The sequence below is a fragment of the Anastrepha ludens genome, chromosome 6, assembly GCF_028408465.1.
Source record: "Anastrepha ludens isolate Willacy chromosome 6, idAnaLude1.1, whole genome shotgun sequence".
Classification (NCBI taxonomy): Eukaryota; Metazoa; Arthropoda; class Insecta; order Diptera; family Tephritidae; genus Anastrepha; species Anastrepha ludens.
This window is the reverse complement of record NC_071502.1, coordinates 30,980,819-31,001,343: the sequence shown is the minus strand read 5'-3', so window position 1 is coordinate 31,001,343 and position 20,525 is coordinate 30,980,819. Positions and strand designations below refer to the sequence as shown.

General features: G+C 34.0%; 1 protein-coding gene across 1 annotated transcript in view; it reads left to right on the top strand.

The window, feature by feature from the left end:
* Nucleotides 1-1,141: 1,141 nt before the first annotated feature.
* The window catches only part of LOC128866367 (uncharacterized), a 54,296-nt gene continuing 34,912 nt past the window's right edge, over nt 1,142-20,525 (top strand). The window contains exon 1 of the mRNA XM_054107038.1: nt 1,142-2,316. The gene's annotated coding sequence lies outside the window, so the exon portion shown is untranslated. The remainder of the gene's footprint in view (nt 2,317-20,525) is intronic.

Sequence of the window (20,525 nt, the reverse complement as noted above, 5' to 3'; positions counted from 1 at the left end):
TTTCTATGTAAAATAATAAAAAAAGATAAACCAAAATTTAAAAATCGAAAAATAGTAGTTGTACGATTTTTAGTGTCACCAACTGTACTTTTTATATTTTTATTTATTTTTTTTTTTTGATGTTAATAAAAAAACATAGTAAAAAAACTTGAAACATCGCAAAAAAGCAGCTGTACGATTTTTAGTGTCATCCACTGTATGCAAATGAAGGCTCGATACGTGCCTTATTTAATTTTTTATTTTCTTTATTACTTTTTATTTTATCTTTTAATTAACGATTGCCTCCAATTTCTAAGATTCGTATACGGTAATTGCGATTCTCGGTGCCTCGGTGCTTGCTTGTTCTTACCTACGTACTCAGAATTGTCTTCGTTTTCGAATTCGGCTATTTTGTGGACGACGAAGAAGAAATCACTCAAACGTTCGCTTTGTATTAACCAATTTGTTAGTGTAAATTGGGTAACTTTGGAACAGGCTTAATATCAAAAAATTCTATTGGTATCAGCAGAGAATTTTAGTCAAAAGAAAAGGCACATATGTTGAATGAGTATTTTTCGTGTACTATGAATATTTTCGTGTAAATTGAAGATTCGCTAAAAAGGGATTTCAGCACGCTGGTGAGGGATCCATCACATTTCATGTAGTAAAATAAATGCTCACAGCAAATTGAGTTATTTAGATATTTAAAATATTTACGCATAATTAGCTTATGGCACAAACTCTATAGTCGACGAGATGGTTCAAGTACTACTGGACAATATTTTTCCTCTTCTTCAACAATTTTCTATTTGTGCTACAATTCCTAGCCAGAAAAGTTTGGTCAAATTGTATAGTTTACTTTGATTACAATTTATTAACATTCACTGGCATCAACAGCAAGCATTATTAATACAGCGCTGTTATTAACACTAGCACTGCGCTAACATTCCTAATAGAGTGCTGTTACTAACACGAAACGTATTATGTTACAAATTTCACTCTCTCTCACTCTCTAGCGCTCTCTCTGTTAGCATACGCTGCGCTTTATCGATCACTATCAACTCGCAGCAGCTCCGCTGTTTGACAACATTTAGTCAGCATTTTTCATTACACGCGCACGGCACTCCAAACAATTCGTGGCGACTTTCGGTTGTGCTGCTGCTCCATGCTGCGAACATATCATTCTCATCGTTTTCGTCATTGCTGTCGGCGTCATCATCGCCGCCGTCGTCGTCGTTGTCCCCATCATCGCTTTCGTTGTTATTTAGTCACCAATCTTGGCCTCTAACTGAGCTCTTTAGCCATTTGCGCGTTCTTTCCCGCATTTACTTAGTAGTTTTTAATTCTTTACACAAACGACAACAACATGCCCCATAGCAGTAAGTAAAACGACTGTGGTGGGGAACGTGACGACGTAAGCACCGATGGCGATGATTGTGCCGACGACGAAGCTTCATCGTCAGCTTCAGCAACGACTACGACGCCGTTGAGTAGGACAGTTCTACGGCACTTTCGGCTAAGAATTCATTTCATTATTGTAACGTTCGTTGCGTTCGAGGCATCGCGTGTGCGCGTCTTCTCCAAACGGAACTTAACGCTTTACCGCATTTAGTTAACGTGAATTTCTAGAGTGCCAGCTGAAATAGTTGTCCGTGTGTTTGTGAGTGTGTTGGTTATTGTACGAAGCAGCAAGCAACACAGCACTTAACGCTTTCAATTGCTTAAAGTAACAACTGAAGCGAAGAAAATTTTCTTCTTTTTTTTTGTTGTCTTGATATTAACGGTGATACAAATTACCTGAGAAATTTCTTACATATTTATTGCTGAAAATGAAATTTGTGTACTAATATTCACACTTACACAAGCACATACATACTTACATATGTATATCATTGCAATTTGGCGCAGAAATAAAGTGAAATAAAAAAGAAAATAATTTAAGAAACCGCAGAGAAATTACGTTCATAAAATTTCGTAATTTTGTGAAAGTGTTTTGTGTCGCATGACAATTGGCAACTGACAACTACTCGCCCACTGACAGTTGTGGGCCATTTGTCGCTGATTAATCCACTACGCTGTCGCATTGGCAATTCGTCACACATTTTCGGTTGTGGATATTATGTTTTACACCTTCGCAGTGAGCGCAACCGTTTTGTAAACAAAAGAAAGTGGAATTTATTATTCATCTGCAATATTATGAAATTTGTTTGGAAAGTGTGAAAGCAATAAAGAATATAAAGTACAAGAGTGTTAAAGTGAAGCGTGTTTTGCTGTGGGAGAAAAATTCCATTTTAATAAGCTAAAGCTGAACCAGATAAACCAATAATTTTAAGCAACGTAAGTTCCATAAAAATTAAGATTAATATGCAACACACAAATAATGAATTAAGTCTAAGAAATTGTTTCTTCTGAAAAAAAAAATTGTTTTTAAAGTAAAATTCACCACTGCAGTGAAGCTCATAATCAAGTGTTGCGTTTTGATAATTATACATCAAATTTAAGTAAAGCGTCTGAAAATAGTTTTTTCTCCATAAAAAAAAGCAAAAATAAATAATTGGCGCGTACACTTCTGTTAGGGGTTTCGCCGAGCTCCTCCTCCTGATTTGTGACGTGCGTCTTGAAGTTGTTTCACAAATGGAGGGGCTTACAGTTTTAAGAAGACTCTGAGAAATGGTTTTTATGAGGAGCTTCTTCATGGCAGAAATATACGCGGGGGTTCGCCATTGCCATTGTCGAGGGGCGACTGCTATTCGAAAAAACTGTTTCTCTCATTTCCCCCTGTGGATCAGCGAAAATGAACTAATAATTCAGTTTTTTCTTTAAATTGTGCAGAGGGCATACTTTTGAACTCAATTCTTAAAAGCAATTTGTACCAATAGGTATCAGCAGGAAGGTATTTTATTATGTAAATCATGCCTTTCATTAGATGCGCAGTCAAAAGTCAAGATCTGGGTGTGCTTGACTTAACCACTTGACTTAACCACTATAAATTCGCTCGTTGCAGAATTATAAAAACACAACCCTTTTTTGAAGTATAGTTCATATCACAACAAAAACCATAAAACAAAAAATTAAAAAAAAAAATTATAAATAAAAAAAAAACATTTTTAAATTTTCAAACTTTCATAAAAACTCTGAACTTTTTAACCAGAATTTTTGGGATTTTTCGGGGCATGCAGGAGCTAGCAGGATTATAAAAACACAACCCTTTTTTAGAAGAGTTGATATTACAACGAAAACCATACAATAAAAAATTTAAAAATAAATTATAAATAAAAACAAACATTTTTAAACTTTCAAACTTTCATAAAAACTCTGAACTTTTTAACCAGAATTTTTGGAATTTTTCAAGGTATGCAAGAGTAAGCAGGAATATAAAAACACAACCCTTTTTTTAAAATAGTTCATATTACAACAAAAACCATAAAACAAAAAATTAAAAAAAATAAATTATAAATAAAAAAAAATTTTTTTAATTTTCAAACTTTCATAAAAACTCTGAACTTTAAAAAAAACCAGAATTTTAGGGATTTTTCGAGGTATGTAAGAATAAGCAGGATTATAAAAACACAACCCTTTTGTTAGAATAGTTCATATTACAACAAAAACCACAAAACAAAAAATTAAAAAAAAAATTATACATAAAAAAAACATTTTTAAGTTTTCAAACTTTCATAAAAACTCTCAAACTTTTAACCAGAATTTTTGGTATTTTTCAAGGTATGCAGTTTTCTAGCCTATTAAATTTTAGTGTAACAAAGTGCGTTCTTCTCAATTACAGCCGGATTGCAGGACTATAAAAGCATTTCTTTTTTTAATATAGCTCATACTATCATACAACAAAAACTATAAAATTCAAAATTAAAAAAAAATTTGAAAATTTTCTGGGTATGCAGATCAATGTAAAAAAGTGCTTTCTTCGCACATACAACCCGCTCCAGGAATATAAGAACACAGCCCTTTTTTTAATGTAGTTCATATTACAACAAAAACCATTAAAAAAATTAAAAAAAAAAAAAAAAACATTTTTAAATTTTCAAATTTTCATAATAACTCTGAACTTTTTAAACAGAATTTTAGATATTTTTCAGGTTATGCAGTTTTCTAGCTCAAACTCAATATTTAGTGTAACAAAGTGCTTTCTTCTCATTTACAACTCGTTGCAGGATTATAAAAACACAACTCTTTTTTTTTAACACATTTCATACTTCAACAAAAACAAAAACAAACCAAAATTATTACCAAAAATTTTCCAACCTACATCAAAACACTTTGATGAACTTTTCATGACAGAACTTTTCAACCAGAATGTTTCTGAGTATGCAGTTTTATAGCCCTTTGAATTTGGATCTAATATAGTGCAAGTTTCAAGTGACTACAAAATTTCGTTGATTTTTGACAATTTTTTTTCGCCAAGGTGTCACGCATTTTCCTCCATACGAAGTGCATGCTTGCATTTTTTTGTATAGAAGAAAAAGCCTAGCAGCGTCAATGAAATAAAAAATTGCCAAATTACCGAGCGCGCTCTATTTTAGTAAGCTTTTTTAGTACGCTTTTTTCTAAGTGGAAGTCGATAATTCTAAAAATTATTGGCATTTTATGTACCACAAAAGTCGAAGGTCGTTCGCAGTTTCTTTATATTTCAATTTCCCGAACAAGATTCTGAAAGGTAGTGTAACATTCATCTTCAGCGCCGGAATTGGTTGCTATGTTTACAGTGAAAAATGTTATATATATATATATTGTTTTTTTTTTCTTTACTTGACTTAAGCATTATAATTAAAATGTATTATTATTATTATTGATTGGCTATTTGTGCACTGCGACCTGATAGATTTATTGTGCAGCCATGTAGCCTACTCAAACAGTTTTAGGCTGTTTATAAATCCTGAAACTGCTGTAGGTTTGATTTCTATCAGGAGGTTTGGATTTATAGCCCAATTCCTAGGTAATTGCATCTGCGTCGTGCCACTGCTGGGCAGTCGCATAGAACGTGCTCTGCTGTTTCTTGTGCCTGTTTGCAGAGTCTACAATAATCGTTTTCTATCACACCTATCTTTTTCATGTCATTATTAAGTTTACAGTGTCCTTTTAGTACTTCAGTGTAAAGTTGTATGTCCTTCCTGCTTAGGTTAAGGATTGCTTATGCCTTTATCCGCTCTGGATCTATGAGTCTTTTCGATTGCCGCATGCCCAATTGGGGGCTCTCTAGTAATCGATTAGGCCTCGTTGTTCCTGTTCACGTAGAAAGGCACTTTTGAAGCTGTTGTTCACCCCGCAGAAAGGTTGAAGACCTATGAAGGGAGCGTTTGCCCCCTTTTTCGCTAAAGTGTCCTCAACTTCATTCCCTTCGTACCTCTCATGTCCCGAAACCCACATCAAGGTAACAAAGTTTCTTGCTGCTAGTGGTTTGAGGATTTTAAAACGTTCCCAGACCAACTTTGATTGGAGCGATTTCAGAGCTGCTTGACCGTCAGAGAGAATGTTAATATTAGCACCGCGCGTGCCTCTCCGTAGACACTCTCTGGCACACAGCTCTAAGGTGTGAACCTCCGCCTGAAAAATGGAAGTGGTAATGTAAGGGGACGTCGATTAGAGAATTATTTGTCGAATTATTTCAAAATTCGGGAGAACCTACGTTTCTATATAATTATCTAATTTTTTATTTCTAAAATTCGGGAACACCAAACACCGTTCTGTATTAACTACTCAGAAGTGCTGCCACCAATTATTCACCAAATTTTAAAGTGTTATCAAAAGAAGTAAAATAAATGTTTGTGCTTTTACAATAATGCACACTTTTATTTATACGTTTTCAAGAAATAAAATTTCTGTAAAAAAACTTTGTCCATACCTGTAAATACCTTTTACGTCAAATTTCAAATTTCAGAAAATGACGCGGACCATCAATGCGCTTCCCCACTCCTATGATACAATAACAAAAACATAAGAAAAAAACACAAAGAAAAAAAGAACAAAAATATTTAATTTACTTGCGCTTACTACAATTAAATAAAATATTGTTTTTTGGATAGATGTAAAAAGTGAATTTTAGTTTAGAAACCAAAATGACACTTAAAGTGCTAACAAAAAGCCAGTAGAATGAAAAAATTAGGAAACGAAAATAAAATAATTACGCCTTGAATATTCTGAATTTTTTTAAACAAATTTTTTTGTCAAATAGCCACAATTTTTCTTCTGTGCTATATTCTTTTTTTCTGTAATTAATTTATGACTCTCAACATTTGTTTTTCGCTTAAAGGTACAGTGCGCGAAAAAACTATATTCCCACAACATTCTGATCAGTTTCGGCTACTATTCTTTTATTTTTTGATTTTCATTAATTCTCTATAAAAATATGCTTCATTCTACTGCAAATAGCATTAAAATTGAAGTTGCAAACTTTGCACTAAATTTATGAAAATTCGACAATTTGGACAAAAAACGTTCAGGCAACTTAAAAAATATTTAATTTTTTCTTTATAAATAATTTGGGGAATAAGTTCGTATCGTTTTTACCGCAGATTTTTATTTAAACATAAAGCAATGTTGTTTCTCCAAAAATTGTCTGGTGTGATGTCAAAGTAGTTTTTTATCCAGTTTTTAAGAACCTCTTTGTTATCGAAGGTAACGGCCTTCATATGATTTGACAGAGAGCGGAAAAGATGGTAATCAGTCGTTGCAAGGTCCGGAGAAAACGGCGGATGCTCAAGGAGCTCCCATTCGAGCTCTTGGAGTGCGGCTTTGACGACTTGTGCAACAAGGAGCCTGGCGTTGTCGTGAATGAATATGGTTTGACCTTGTCGACGAGGTCTTTTCAGTCGCATAGCCTCACTCACGCGGTGTAACTGGGCAATGTAGTGCTCGTTGTTGGCCGTGACATTCTTTTTGATCGTTTCCCAGTGCACCATGCCCTCCCAGTGCCACCAAACTCATTTCATGATCTTCTTTGGATGAAGATCCGACTTGAATGTCGGCTTTGGCGCATCTCCTGGAGCCACTCACTGCTTTCTGTGCTTCATATTGATGTATCGGCACCATTTTTCATCTTCCGTGAGGTTTTAGCACAAAAAACGCTGTTTATGACCGCGTGTTGCTCAATGGCAGGCGAGATGCTGAGAATCAAATTGATAGCGACTTTCTTTGCTTTTTTCATTGAGCTCGTGAGGCACCCAATTTTACCCAATTTTTCGGTAAATCCCATTGAATGATGGTGGTTGAAAATTACTTTCTGATCGCACTTCATTTGTTCCGCCAATTCACGACTGGTTTGGCGACCGTTCTCTGGCCGTTCTGACTAAAATTTTTTTAAATCTAAATTTTTGATGAAAAATCTTGAATTTTATATTTTTGATGAAAATTCTTGAATTTTTTAAAATTTTGATAACAAATCTAGAATTTTAAATTTTTGATAAAAGATCTTGTATTTTTTTAAATTTTGATGAAAAAACTTAAACTTTAAATTTTTTATAAAATTTTGAGAAAATTCTTGACTTTTTGTAAATTTTGATGAAAAATCTTGAGTTTTAAATTTTTTAGAAAAATTCTTTTTTTTTTTAATTATGCACAAAGTTTGAAACATTGATTTTTATAGTTTTTATTGTATTTATAATGAACTATATTTTTGTAGTAATTAAGAAAAAGACAATTATGCAAAATAAATAAACAACCAAAACCTTGCAATATGACGCGCTGTGTGTATGTATGTAGTGTATGTATGTAATTACAAATAAAAGTGCTTTCAAATTTCTACATGTTAGGAGTCTTAAAATGTGGCATGTACTTGTATGAATTTGAAAAAAAAAATCATTTCTCATACCTACCAAATATCTGCCCTTTCTATTTTAATGGATTTCTTTTCCACCAAACCAATATATACTCGCATACATATGTACATATAAAACCCATTAGAACCTACTTGTGTGTATAAATAGGCAATGTGGCAGCAGTAGCGAATCCCTTTTGTAGCAAAAGTGGCACAGTAGCCGAAAAAGAATTTTACAGCGCGCTACCATTTCTATTTACAGCCCCACTCACACGTCTAGAAACGGATTTTGCCAGCTACTGCACCAAATTATAGGCAACAATAACCGATTTATATATATTGTTTTTGTTTTTGTATTGACATTTTTAGGTTCCTTTTTTTGTGTTACTTTTATTAGACATACATATTTTTGTATTTCTGGCTATGTCCAAAAAGGCATTTGTCGCCCCCAAATGCGCATACTTTAGCTCTAAGTGATTGCAACAAACAATAGGAATCAAAACAAAATACTGGCATGCCCAGTGGAAGCCACAACCGCCACCAAAACAACTGTGAAGAGCTGACGCAAATTTGTAAGAACCAACAAAGCATAAATTACAATACCTACCAACAACAACAACAACAAATGTCGCCACAGTTCACCAGGAGGCAATGGCAGTGAATTTAACCTCAATTTAAATTTGACGCTACTTTGCTTTTGTTGTAATTTGTATTTGCTTTCATTTCCTGTGTATCGGTGACCAAAGCCAAACCTAAGGCATAAAACATGTTCTTTTTTTTTTGGAAATACCATTTCCCATATTTTTCTATATATTTAATGTTTATTGCATTTAAGCGTCAAAGTGCGCTGTTCTGCATAATCAATAAGGTATTGCGATATGTAGTGTATGAAAAAAAAATTATAAATAATTTCTACCAAGTTCTTTTGTTGTTGTTATTCTCAGCTACACAATTGCTGGTTTTATTTTTATTTATTTTTTGCCTTTTTTTTTTCTTTTTTATTAATTATATATTAAAAAATAATATTTGCGCTCCTTCGTATGTATGAACACACGCCTATATGTATGTAGGTATGTATGAATGTATGTTTGTACTCACACATGTGCGCTTGCATCGTTCGCTGCCTTTGGTGTGCCTGTGACCGTTTAACTGACTAATTTGTACTCACTGCTCAACCAAAGCAACGTTGCCTCGTTTGTTGTTGTTAGCGACTTTGGCAATGGCAATGGTACTTTTCGTCGCGATTAGTAATCAAATCATAAACACCGGTTTTTGGATCGTTGAACGACGCGCTGCGTCAACACGTCACAAAGTCACAGCGTCAAAAGCGTCAAAAGCGGCGTCATCGGGTTCGCCTTTACATGCAGTAACAATTCGCTTTGAGCTATTAATTTGAGCTATCAAGTTTTTGTATTGTATTTGTCTTTGTTTTTGTTTATGGGTGTATGTATGTGTGCACATACATACTTACATACATGTGTAGCTTTATAAAGTATGCAGTTTTTTATCTCTGCTGCTGCTTCTGCATATAAATTATTATCTTAAAATTGTACAATACTCAGCTATTCTGGATAGTGTAATTTCCAGCCATTTACACCCAACCCATTCGTATGAGTCGTCAACGACCATCGGTTCTCGTCCGATTACCGAAATTAAGCTGCGTCGAGTGCGGTTAGTACTTGGATGGGGGACCATTCGTACGAGTAAATATTGAAGTTAATTCAATTCAATCCATCCACTCTGTACACTCTATGTGCCTACACCAACACATTTATGCCAATAACAAAACATTTGTAAAACGAGAATATACCTTGCATTTACCTGTGAATACAACGTAATTTCATGTTTTTTATCAATTCTTCCCTTCTGCTGTTTTAAACGTTTTTAGTTTTTTATGCCTTGCCCCACGCGTCGAAGGGTGCTGAGTATAAATGCATTTACATGATAACTTATTTCTTACTAGCTTTAACCCGCAGCCCCGCTCGCGTAGGAGTAGTTTTGAGGGTTTTAGGACATGTACATCAAAGAATTACAAACTATAATTTCACAGAAAATAATATTTTATTAATAACCATAATATTACAATATCCGGCATCCGTTGCTATGCCTCGTTGAATAAAATCAAAACAACCAATTAGAAAAATATCAAGGAAAATTATTTTTATTAATTTTCTATCTCAAACCGTTTTTGAACTTTGCATTTGGGTCATAGTTGAACAGCTTATGCGGATTATGAAGTCTAGAGTGTGCTATAAATAGTGGGAAATAGGAAAAACTAAGATTTTTTAGATTAAATTTAAGCAAATATTCGATTATTAGTGACGAATGAGAGTGGTGGCGCGGCCTGGGGGCTGTGAGAAGGGAGTTCCATCATAAAAACATGCCTATAACCTTCATTGGGTGAAAATATGAATGCATAAACATTTTTACGTCATTTGGTGTTGTCGTTTCGTAGTGATGCGCGGATAACGTACAGAGATTCACCTTTATATGTAGTATAGATTATATAAATATACTGTGCCTCTGTGCTTCTTTCAGGTGGCAGTGCTAAATCCCCTCATAATAATATGGTGCGGAGCATAACTAAGAGCACAATAATTTTTAATTTTTTTTTTTATATTCACAATGTTTTTGAGCTAGCAATTTTTTTTGTTCAAACTGTACAAAAAATTTTGAAAAATTCGAAAAAATTTCATCTAAATTTTGATCTTTTTTAACTCAATTTATTTAAAAATTTCGAGTGTACAGTTTTATAGCTACTTGAATTGTGATATAATAAAGTATTATATATGGTTTTATGACCCTTGCCTAATTTGAAATGGTGCTTTAAGTGTTTCTTAAAAAGCATGTAAAACGGAAACGTGAAAAGATTTTTTATGTCTGTTTTGAGTATTTTATTTCTTGATCTATTGTTAAAAAATAAAAATTTTTTTGGTCATACGAGGGTCGTTCAAAAAGTTGTCAGCCTTCATAAAATGTTCTTCACATGGACATTGGAGACAAATATAGGCGGTTCTACCAAACCGATTTTGATGAAGTAAAATTTAAATGACATAGAATTGATGTGGTTATAGTGTAAACTGCAATCATTCTGAAAAAAAAATTTTGGTATTTTTTTCGGACTTTTAAAGTCAAAAAGAAGGGTCAAAAAACGGTTTTTTATCTTTGAAAGTCCGCCATTTTTTTTTAAGATCGTAGTGCGCACGATAATTCCTTACATACTGAACCAGAACCTTTTTCATTTCAGACACTTGTGAGTCACTTTTTTGAACGAACCTTGTATGGGAAAAAAGTTTTATTTTTTTGTTATAGATCGGAAAATACAACACTGAAAATAAAAATAAAAAATCGTTCTTCGTTTCCGTTTTACACGCTTTTAAAGAAACACCCAAAAACACCATTTCAAAGAAGGGCGGGCCTTAAGCGTCCAATTTGGTTTATTTAAAAATAATTTTTTTTGTGACACTTTTGCGCTTTTTTTCATATAAAAAATACACTTTATTAAGACTGGAGTTCAGTCATAAAAAGTGCAATTTATAGAGACTGGAGTTAATTTTTTTCAAGCTTTTTTTTGCAAACAGGCTTGCTTATTTTCTTTCTCAATAAATTCATTTTAATATGGAATAAATTGCAAAAAATTGTCAAAAAAATTATTAAAAATCCAAACATTAATTTACTAAAATTTCATAAGCTATGCTACTGCGTACTCGAAAATGACCTATCGTTTAAGTGAAGCAATTCAAAATTTAGATGCAAATTTTTGAATTTCTCAAAATTTTTTATAAAGTTCGATTCATATAGTTTTGACTAAAGAATGAACAATATTTACTAAAAAATGACAAAAGAATGCCAACTCAAAAAACATTGCAAAAAAAGTAAAAAATAAAAAAATCAGCATGCACGCAATTATGCCCACCACTGTACTCGTACGTATGCGTGCTTAGTTAGGTTTTGGCGACACTCCTCTTCTAATTTATGGTGGGCCATCTTGATGTTGTTTCACAAAGCATCATTGACTATAAAAACTTCATCTTTAATTTTGTACAGCAGAGATTTCAGTTTATTTTCAACTTTTTAACATTCTGAAATTTTAAATTTACAAAAGTGTTCACACAAATCACAGCTTATCCTTCATCTCGCTGGAGCAATCACAATTCGTTCGTATTTGTTGCCACAACCATCTGTTCTTCACGCTGTCAGCTTCAGATTGCGATCCGATTTTTCACGGATAAGCAGTAATAGAACAAAAATCACTTTCAGCTTGGCTGCGCACGGCACAACAACAAACTCATGAATAAGCATAACACCCACCTTGTCGGTTGCCATTTAAAAAATTAAAGTTCCAACCCAAACTTTAACCAAACCCAGCGTAACGTCAACGCCTTTCCGTAGCATACAAACAGCATAGCAGAGCAGGAAAAATAAAAAATGAAGAGAAGACGGCGGAAGGATCAAACTTAATGTATGGCTTGCAGTTAAATAAAAGTAAATAAAAAAATAAAATAAAAATAAATATAAAAATAAAATATTAAAGGAAAAAAAAATAAAAAAAAAAGAAATTATTCTATTCTCACAAGCACTGCAGTTAATTCAGCAAAGCATAAATACCTCGCAGGAAGCAGCAAAAAGTTAAGGAATTGAGAAGAAAATATATTTCTTGTGCAGGGCAAACAAACCTCGAACAAAAGTCAATGTATTTACGTATGTATGTATGTATGTATGCACCTAAAAAGCGTGCGCGACAGTTCAACAAGTTCCACTTATGAAAAATGAAACCTACATAAATGAACAGCAACAACATAAAAGCATCTTTGTTCAAATAACAATAACAAATACCTTAAAGTACGCAGTCGTATACAAAAAAAAAAGCAAAAACAAATTATACAACGTGAAACCATAAAGTTTGTAGAATGCGTGAGGATCCGCAAACGACATGAACTGCACGAATTAATTTTAGGGTTTAGTATATTTGTAAGTGCTCATATTTATATGTGTGTGTGTGTGCGTGTTGTCGTTGTAGGCTAGTACTTTTAAGGCCTTGCATTGCACTCCATATATTTAATATTTTTATTTTCATGAGTATTGGTATAAGTGGCCCATTGTAGAACATGCAACACGTAGCGTATAGTAGGGTAGAAAATGTTGGTGTACCCAGCTGGAAAATTTTATGAAATCAATGAAGATTTCTACAATTATTGGTTTTTTATTATTGGTCGTTATTTTTGGATAACGATTTATTTTTTTCGCTTTCGCCCTTGTGCATTTTCTCGGCATAAAGAATGGCCAAAAAGTTCTTTTATATGGAAGAAACCACCCCACACCGTCAGCGAAAAAAATGTCCAAAAATAAGCGCGCTTTTTGAGACACTTCACATTTGCATTGCACCAAATTCAATTGGCCCAAATTCAGTGGACTGCAAAACTGCATAGCCGAACTCTTATTACAAATTCTGATTAAAAGCTATGGAATTTTAATGAAATTTCTTTTAATTTTTTTTTTAACTATCAAAGGTTTGAAACTTGGGTTTATGTGTAATTTTGATGAAATTTCTTTTATTTTAATTATTATTATTTTTTTTAACTTTTAAAGGTTTAAAACTTGGGGTTATGTAGTTTTTGTATTGTAATAGAATGAATTAGATTTTTATGAAAAAATTAGTAAAATTAAATAAGCAACATTCCTTGACCACATCCAGTTCGCTCCTATATATATAGGTATATATATAATTGGCGCGTACACCCGTTTTTGGGTGTTTGGCCGAGCTCCTTCTTCTATTTGTGGTGTGCGTCTTGATGTTGTTCCACAAATGGAGGGGCCTACAGTTTCAAGCCGACTCCGAACGGCAGATATTTTTTATGAGGAGCTTTTTTCATGGCAAAAATACACTCGGAGGTTTGCCATTGCCTGCCGAGGGGCGCCCGCTATTAGAAAAATGCTTTCCTTAATTTTGGTGTTTTACCAAGATTCGAACTTACGTTCTCTCTGTGAATTCCGAATGGTAGTCACGCACCAACCCATTCGGCTACGGCGGCCGAACCGGTCCGCTCCTAGCAAAGTGAGCTTCGCGTCAGCTCAGCGTGCGCTGGGAAAATACACAAACTTGTAAGTTCGCGAAATCTTTCTGGCCACGAGTGAATCGGATGGGCTCAAGGGATATTCTGAGGTTAACAAAATCTTAGCTCGCAAATTGCGTAGGTGTCCTCAAGAAGACTATCGGCGAGTTATGCATGCTATGAGGCTCGGCATTACCTCAAGTCCTTTTTGAGTCAGCTGACTGGAGGAGGATATGGGATCATTTCAGCACATTTCCTTTGCTGACCTGTTGTACTGGGTGCTAAGATTTAGGCATCTTCGCTCTCATTTCTTTGCTATGCTTGCAGATATAGCCGGCCTTGATATTAATAGGCAGCATATAGCAGTCAACACAACCATAACTTAGTCGTTCGTAATCCTCAAATATTCAACCCTATCCGGTTTGTTGGACAGTTTTTACGCCTATTTGTTATAGGTGACACCATCTTTTCGAATTGCCAGCTAGCCTAAGAAATTACTGAAGCGAAATATGATACTATAGATTCCCTAACCTGATGGCATATCATCTCATTTTTCATCTGGATATATTCGAGGCAAAGCAACATAGCCAGGAACAGGAAAGTAGATGAGCCTATAAAGAAAAGTAACGTCTTCACTGAACTAGAAGGGGATAGGTCTCAAATCTGCATGGACGACCGTACGATGACTAAATTACGGTTGGGTTAACCGCTTCATGCAGCCAGCGTAGCAATTGTTTGGTGCGTGACTACCATTCGGAATTCAGAGAGAACGTAGGTTCGTATATCGGTGAAATACCAAAATGAAGAAAAAGTTGTTTCCAATAGCGGTCGCCCCTCGGCAGACAATGGTAGTGGCAAACCTCCGAGTGTATTTCTGCCATGAAAAAACTCCTCATAAAAAATATTTACCGTTCGGAGTCGGCTTGAAACTGTAGGTCCCTCTGTTTGTGGAACAACATCAAGACGCACACCACAAATAGGAGGAGGAGCTCGACCAAATACCCAAAACGGGTATTCGCGCCGACGACGAGTTTGCAAGTTTGTATGCTTACCCAGTTCTCCCTGCATTGACGCGAGGTCCACGTTTCCACGATCAAACCACATGCAAAACAAGAAAGTCCAATCTTCTCATTTTTCGGCGAATCCATCTCACAGGTTCCCTAGCTCTTTCACTCGGATGAAAGCCGATTGAGACATTTCCTGACCTGTTTTGAGTGCATCATCAGTGAGCCCAGGATCCTAATTGCCTCTTGGCTATCAAAGTAAATATTTACTTCATTGGCAGCTGTTGCACAAGTAAGGAGGCACTCAGCTGCTTGGAATAAATTACAGTGGTCCACTATCCTGAACATGAGTTTGATGATGACCTTCTCGTTGGATACTCTTCCATCAACCTTTCCATCCAACTTCGAGCTATCCATGGATGCTACAAATGCTACACTCCGCTTCCTCTTTCCCTGAGGGAATGAGCGAGAGCTTAAGCGAGACATGAATCTGCATAGAGCGCATATTCCTTTCAAAAACCACGTAGAAATACTAGTTGTCCACCATCTTGACTTTTCAGAAGGCGGCATAAACTGTCAAGCATTTGCATATGACTCTTCCACTTGATGTAGAAAAAGTCGGACTTCTGCAGTAAACAGAATCTGGGACTCTGCAGACTAATTTAATGATAATTTCGAGTCTTCGATCTGCTTACATAATTACGAGGCGTCGTAAAGGGCCGAATTGCAAAAGCCTTAACCTCCTTACCCAGCCTAAAAGGTTTCTGTCCATCCAACTTCGAGTTTATATTGATCGGTAGAAGTCGTAATAAAATGGGTGGGAGCGATTAGCGACTTTTGTAGTGTTGCAAAGTTAGAAATGGGTTATCAGCAAGACATAATAAATCTTAGAAAGCATATTTTCTAAAAAATATCAAAAATATAGAATTCTCCACTTTTTTTGGTTTTTCTTATTTGCTGTACGTATTTGAATATTACTCGAAAAGTTATAAAAATTCCACTATGAAACTTTCAGGAATTTCTAAGCATTAATGACATAAATTAGAACAAACATTTACGAGAGTGTTTTGAAAAACACCACTAAAAAATTTTATAAAAATTACAAAAAAATATTAAAATTTTCAAAAAAAAAAATTACAAAAAAAAAATAAACAAATACACAACAAAAAGTTGTAAAAACCTTATTTTCTAAAAAATTAAAAACAATTCTTTAAATATTAAAGAGAACAGAAGTTTTAAATCACTTTAAAAAATCTGTACTATTATTTTGAACATTGGAAAAATGTCAAAACTACCAAAGTTCTTTTCAAAATTGTTTCAGTTCACTTTTCCAAAAAAAAATCCTTTTTGTTAAAAACAATATTTTCTAAAACATTAGAAAAAATTAGTTTAAATATTAAAAAGCACTGAAGTTAAATCACTTTAAAAAAATCTTCACTTAAATTTTCAACATTGAAAAAGGGTCAAAATTACCAAAGTTCTTTTCAAAAGTGCTTCAGTAAACTTTTCAAAAAAAAAAACACTTTTTGTTAAAAACCATATTTTCCAAAACATTAAAAAAATTGATTGAAATATTAAAAAGAATAGAAGTTAAATCACTTTAAAAAATCTGTACTAAAATTTTGAAGTGAAAAAGTGTCAAAATTACCAAAGTTCTTTTCAAAATTGTTTCACTTCGCTTTAAAAAAAAAATTCTTTTTGTTAAAAACAATAAATAATTAAAAAAGCTCGTTTAAACATTAAAAAGAACAGAAGTTAAATCTCTTTAAAAAATCTATCGTATTCTAAAATTTTCAAGTTGGAATAAATTTCAAAATCACCAAATTTCTTTTAAAAACTTTTTCAGTTCACTTCTTTTTATACTCAGCTACAATGGCCAAAATACTTGGACCACTTGACTTGGTATCGCTCAAATGTGTTATAAACGGAGTTTCTTGTAATTCATAATAATTGGAAAAGGATAATTTGGAAAAGGAAAATAATTATTTATAATAAATAATAATAATAGAAAATAGTTATGATCGCCAACTTCAGAAAGTGACAGTAGAGTTTCAAAACTTTATGTTAAATGGTATACAAATTACAAAAAAGTAGAAACATTTTCAAACAAATTTTCAAAAAACTTTTGTTAAAAATTTTCAAAAATCTTTTTTTAAACATTTTCAAAAATCTTTTTTTAAACATTTTCAAAAATATTTTTTTAAAAATTTTCAAAAATCTTTTTTTTAAAATTTTCAAAAAAAATATTCAAAAATCTTTTTTTCAAAATTTTCAAAAATGTTTTTGAAAAAGTTTTCAATAAAATTAAAAAAAAAAAATTTTTTCCAAAAATACTTTCTTTTTTTAATGTTTTAGAAAACAATTTTTCGGAAAACATTTAAGACATTGGCTTAAAAAAAGAACAGGATTTTTTGCAAAAATAAAAAATTTAAAAAGCTTGTTTTCTAAAAAATTAAAAAAATTCTTTTAATATTAAAATGAACAGAAGTTACATCACTTTAAAAAAATCTATACAAAAATTTTCAAGCGTTGAATAAATTACTCAATTTTATTTCAAAATTCGTTCAGTTCACTTCTTGTTATACTCAGTCCAACAAATAAACCAATTTTCAGAAAAATTGGCCAAAATGCCCAAAATACAATTAAATAAGTTGACCATGAAATATTCCTACCGGACGGCGCTCGACCAATGCACACTAAACACACATTCGTTTAAACATCGGGCTGTGTAATTTTTGGTATTGTTCGTCAGCTTTGTTTATGTGTCGTGTTGTTTTTGTTTTTCCATCTATTTACTAGTTTATTTTCCATGCAATTTTTATACTTCTGCGATATTTTTCTTTAGTTTCCGCTGCAAACGCTAGAGCTTTAACTCCGCCAGAAAGGATACAAAGCAGCTGTCTATGTGTGTATGTGTGTGTGTGTGTGTATGAGGAAGGTTTTGTGTTAATAAGAAAGCATACCATACTTATGTATGTATGAATATATTTTTATGTGTTTACTGACACATTTCATTTCATTCTGCTTATCCCTTGGAGCGCAATTTCACTGCTACATTGAAGTCGCGCACTCAAGGGCCTTTTCAAAGGTTTTTGTTTAGAGTTACCCACCACACCGCTGCCCGAACTCATACAGACTCATGACACTCTTGTTTGTACAACCACACCCACAACTGTTGGATGTAACAAGAAGTAAGAAACCCAAACATAATAAAATCGCTAGTTCATAGTGGCGCGGAGATGCAGGCGCGCTAAAAATTTATTTTTTCCATTTCCACAAGTTTTCAATGGTGTCGGTGTTTATGCTCTTGTTGCAAGTCTATGCATACGCGAAAGTGTTGTGAGCAAAAAAAAGGATCATTGAGGTCGCATATTTTTCATCATTAATCACAACAAGCTAGTCGCGGCAGGCAACGGAAGCGTAACCATAAATACGAGATCAACTACGAGGGGTAAACTCAGCATCACTTGGTAAAAAAAGGCATATAAATATATTTATTTAAGCAGATGTGTGCGTACACAGTAATGGCCACATAAAGGTTTACTATGGTGAAATTATTGATGAAATGCAAATATTTTGGGGAGGGAATTTATTCATTGAAGGTCTCGGTAGTCTAGCGTAAGTGCACTACCCTGCCATCGCAGAGGTTGTGGTTTCTAATCCCACGTTAAGCACGCTCCTCGCATTTTTCCAAATTAACCTACTTTCTCTCTTTCTAAAAACAAAAAAGAATAACGATACAAAAAATAAACAAACAAAAATCTCATTCCTCAACCCCAAAAAATGTATTATCCTTACTCTCGCCCAATAGTCTGCGCATTATTGGCATTGTAGCCGCTAAGACAAGCAAAAACAAAGAAAAACACACAGTTGCACATTGCATCAGTGGCGCCAGCAAGAGAAAGCGAGCAATCGCGATAATAGCGCAGACGTACCAAAATTTAGCGAAGGCCTCAACCATCTGTGTAATCCTTCTGCCAGAAAAATCTGAAACACAGATGGCGCTCCAAGGCAGTAAGAAGGCATTGTGCCTAAGCAACGACAGGTGGGCTTTCTCACTACTTAGAACTGGTAGCGGCAGGCTAATCACTTACCCTGTCAGAAATCAAAATAGATTAACGAAACCAACGCAGAACTGAGTCTTGTCGAGACCCTATGCTCTCGAGAGTAATGAACAAGGAAAAAAATGTATTCATTGATTATTCATTAAATTTAGTTAATTTATTTAAATACACTCGGAGGTTTGCCATTGCCTACTGAGGGGTGACCGCTATTAGAAACAAACTTTTTCTATCATTTTTGGTGTTTCATGTACGAAAATTCAAACCTCCGCACTCCCGAATGGTAGTCAAGCACCAACCCATTCAGTTACGGCGGCTGAAATCCTAAATTAATAATTTTCTTTTATTTATTCCTTGGAATATCTTAAGAGGAAACAAACAGTAAGAGCTCAAAAATGCAGAAATAAATTTAGAAGATGCGCCGCTTTTAGTTGGGGCATAGGGCGGAAGATAATTAAAAATTTTAATAATTTTAGAAGGACAAAATTCGAGTATGAGCAAGAATATTTTCGAAACCTATTCCTCCTTGTGCGCCCAATAAGTATACCCTATGCTCAGAAAATAGCGTGAATGTTTAAATAAACGAAAACAGAGTTAAATTTCAGGCAAATTCATTTTATATCCTTCAAAATATGACCCGTCTGAAGCAACACACATTTTCCAACGTTTAACCCTGTCCTCCCCTCGGCGTATCAGGGATGGCCACGAAGGGATGGCCTTCAGCTCCTTCGTCGCATTCTCTTTGATCTCCTCTATCAACTGAAATCTCCTTTCACGAAGTGGTAACTTCAACTTGGGAAACAAAAAAAGTCGCACGGGGCCATATCAAGTGAATACGATGCTTGCACGATGGTATTTACTTGGTATTCGGTCAAATAATCCAGCATCATGCAAACTCCAAGAATTGTTTCCCCATATTTCCGGCCGTTTGCGACATACAACATCTCTAAAACGCTTCAAAACGGTTAAATAATATTCTTTATTGACTGTCTGGCCCGATGGAAGGTACTCATGGTGCACTACGTCTTGTCAATCGAAGAAAACAGTCAACATCACCTTCCCCCTACTTTTTGATCATAGGGTATATATTTTTTCAATTCCAGAAAAAAATTGCCTTTTTATTTTTAGTTATTATTTAGTTATTCATATTTTTAAAATTTCAAAGCTTTTTAAAAAAACAAATCCTGCCTTCGAAAAACCGTCGTAAAACCATAAATGCAGTTTTCCACATATATTTGGCCCCTTCTTTTGGGAGTCTTTTTTTTTGTTTTGTATGAAAAATTGACGGTAGCTGGGTGTTATCAAGCTATTGCTTGACGCATAAAAATTTTGGAAATATTTTTTAGGGTGGCGCAAAATTAGTCATCCAATTTTGTTGTTTGAAAAATTGCATTTAACAAAATAAAGAATGATTTTGAGCGATATAAATTTTTATTTTGACCTTTACGCACTCCTCTAGTTGTCGCCATTTGCAAAAATTATATATCTACCAATAGGGTGATTAATTTTGCGCCACCTTGTATTTCCAATTTTCATCAAATCCATCGTATTTCCAATTTTCACAAATTTCCAATTTTCGCCAAATCGATTTTTTAGAAATCCAATCTTATAATTTAATATTCACCTAGACGAGGTTTAGCGGAGAGTTGTTTCTAGAACCGAA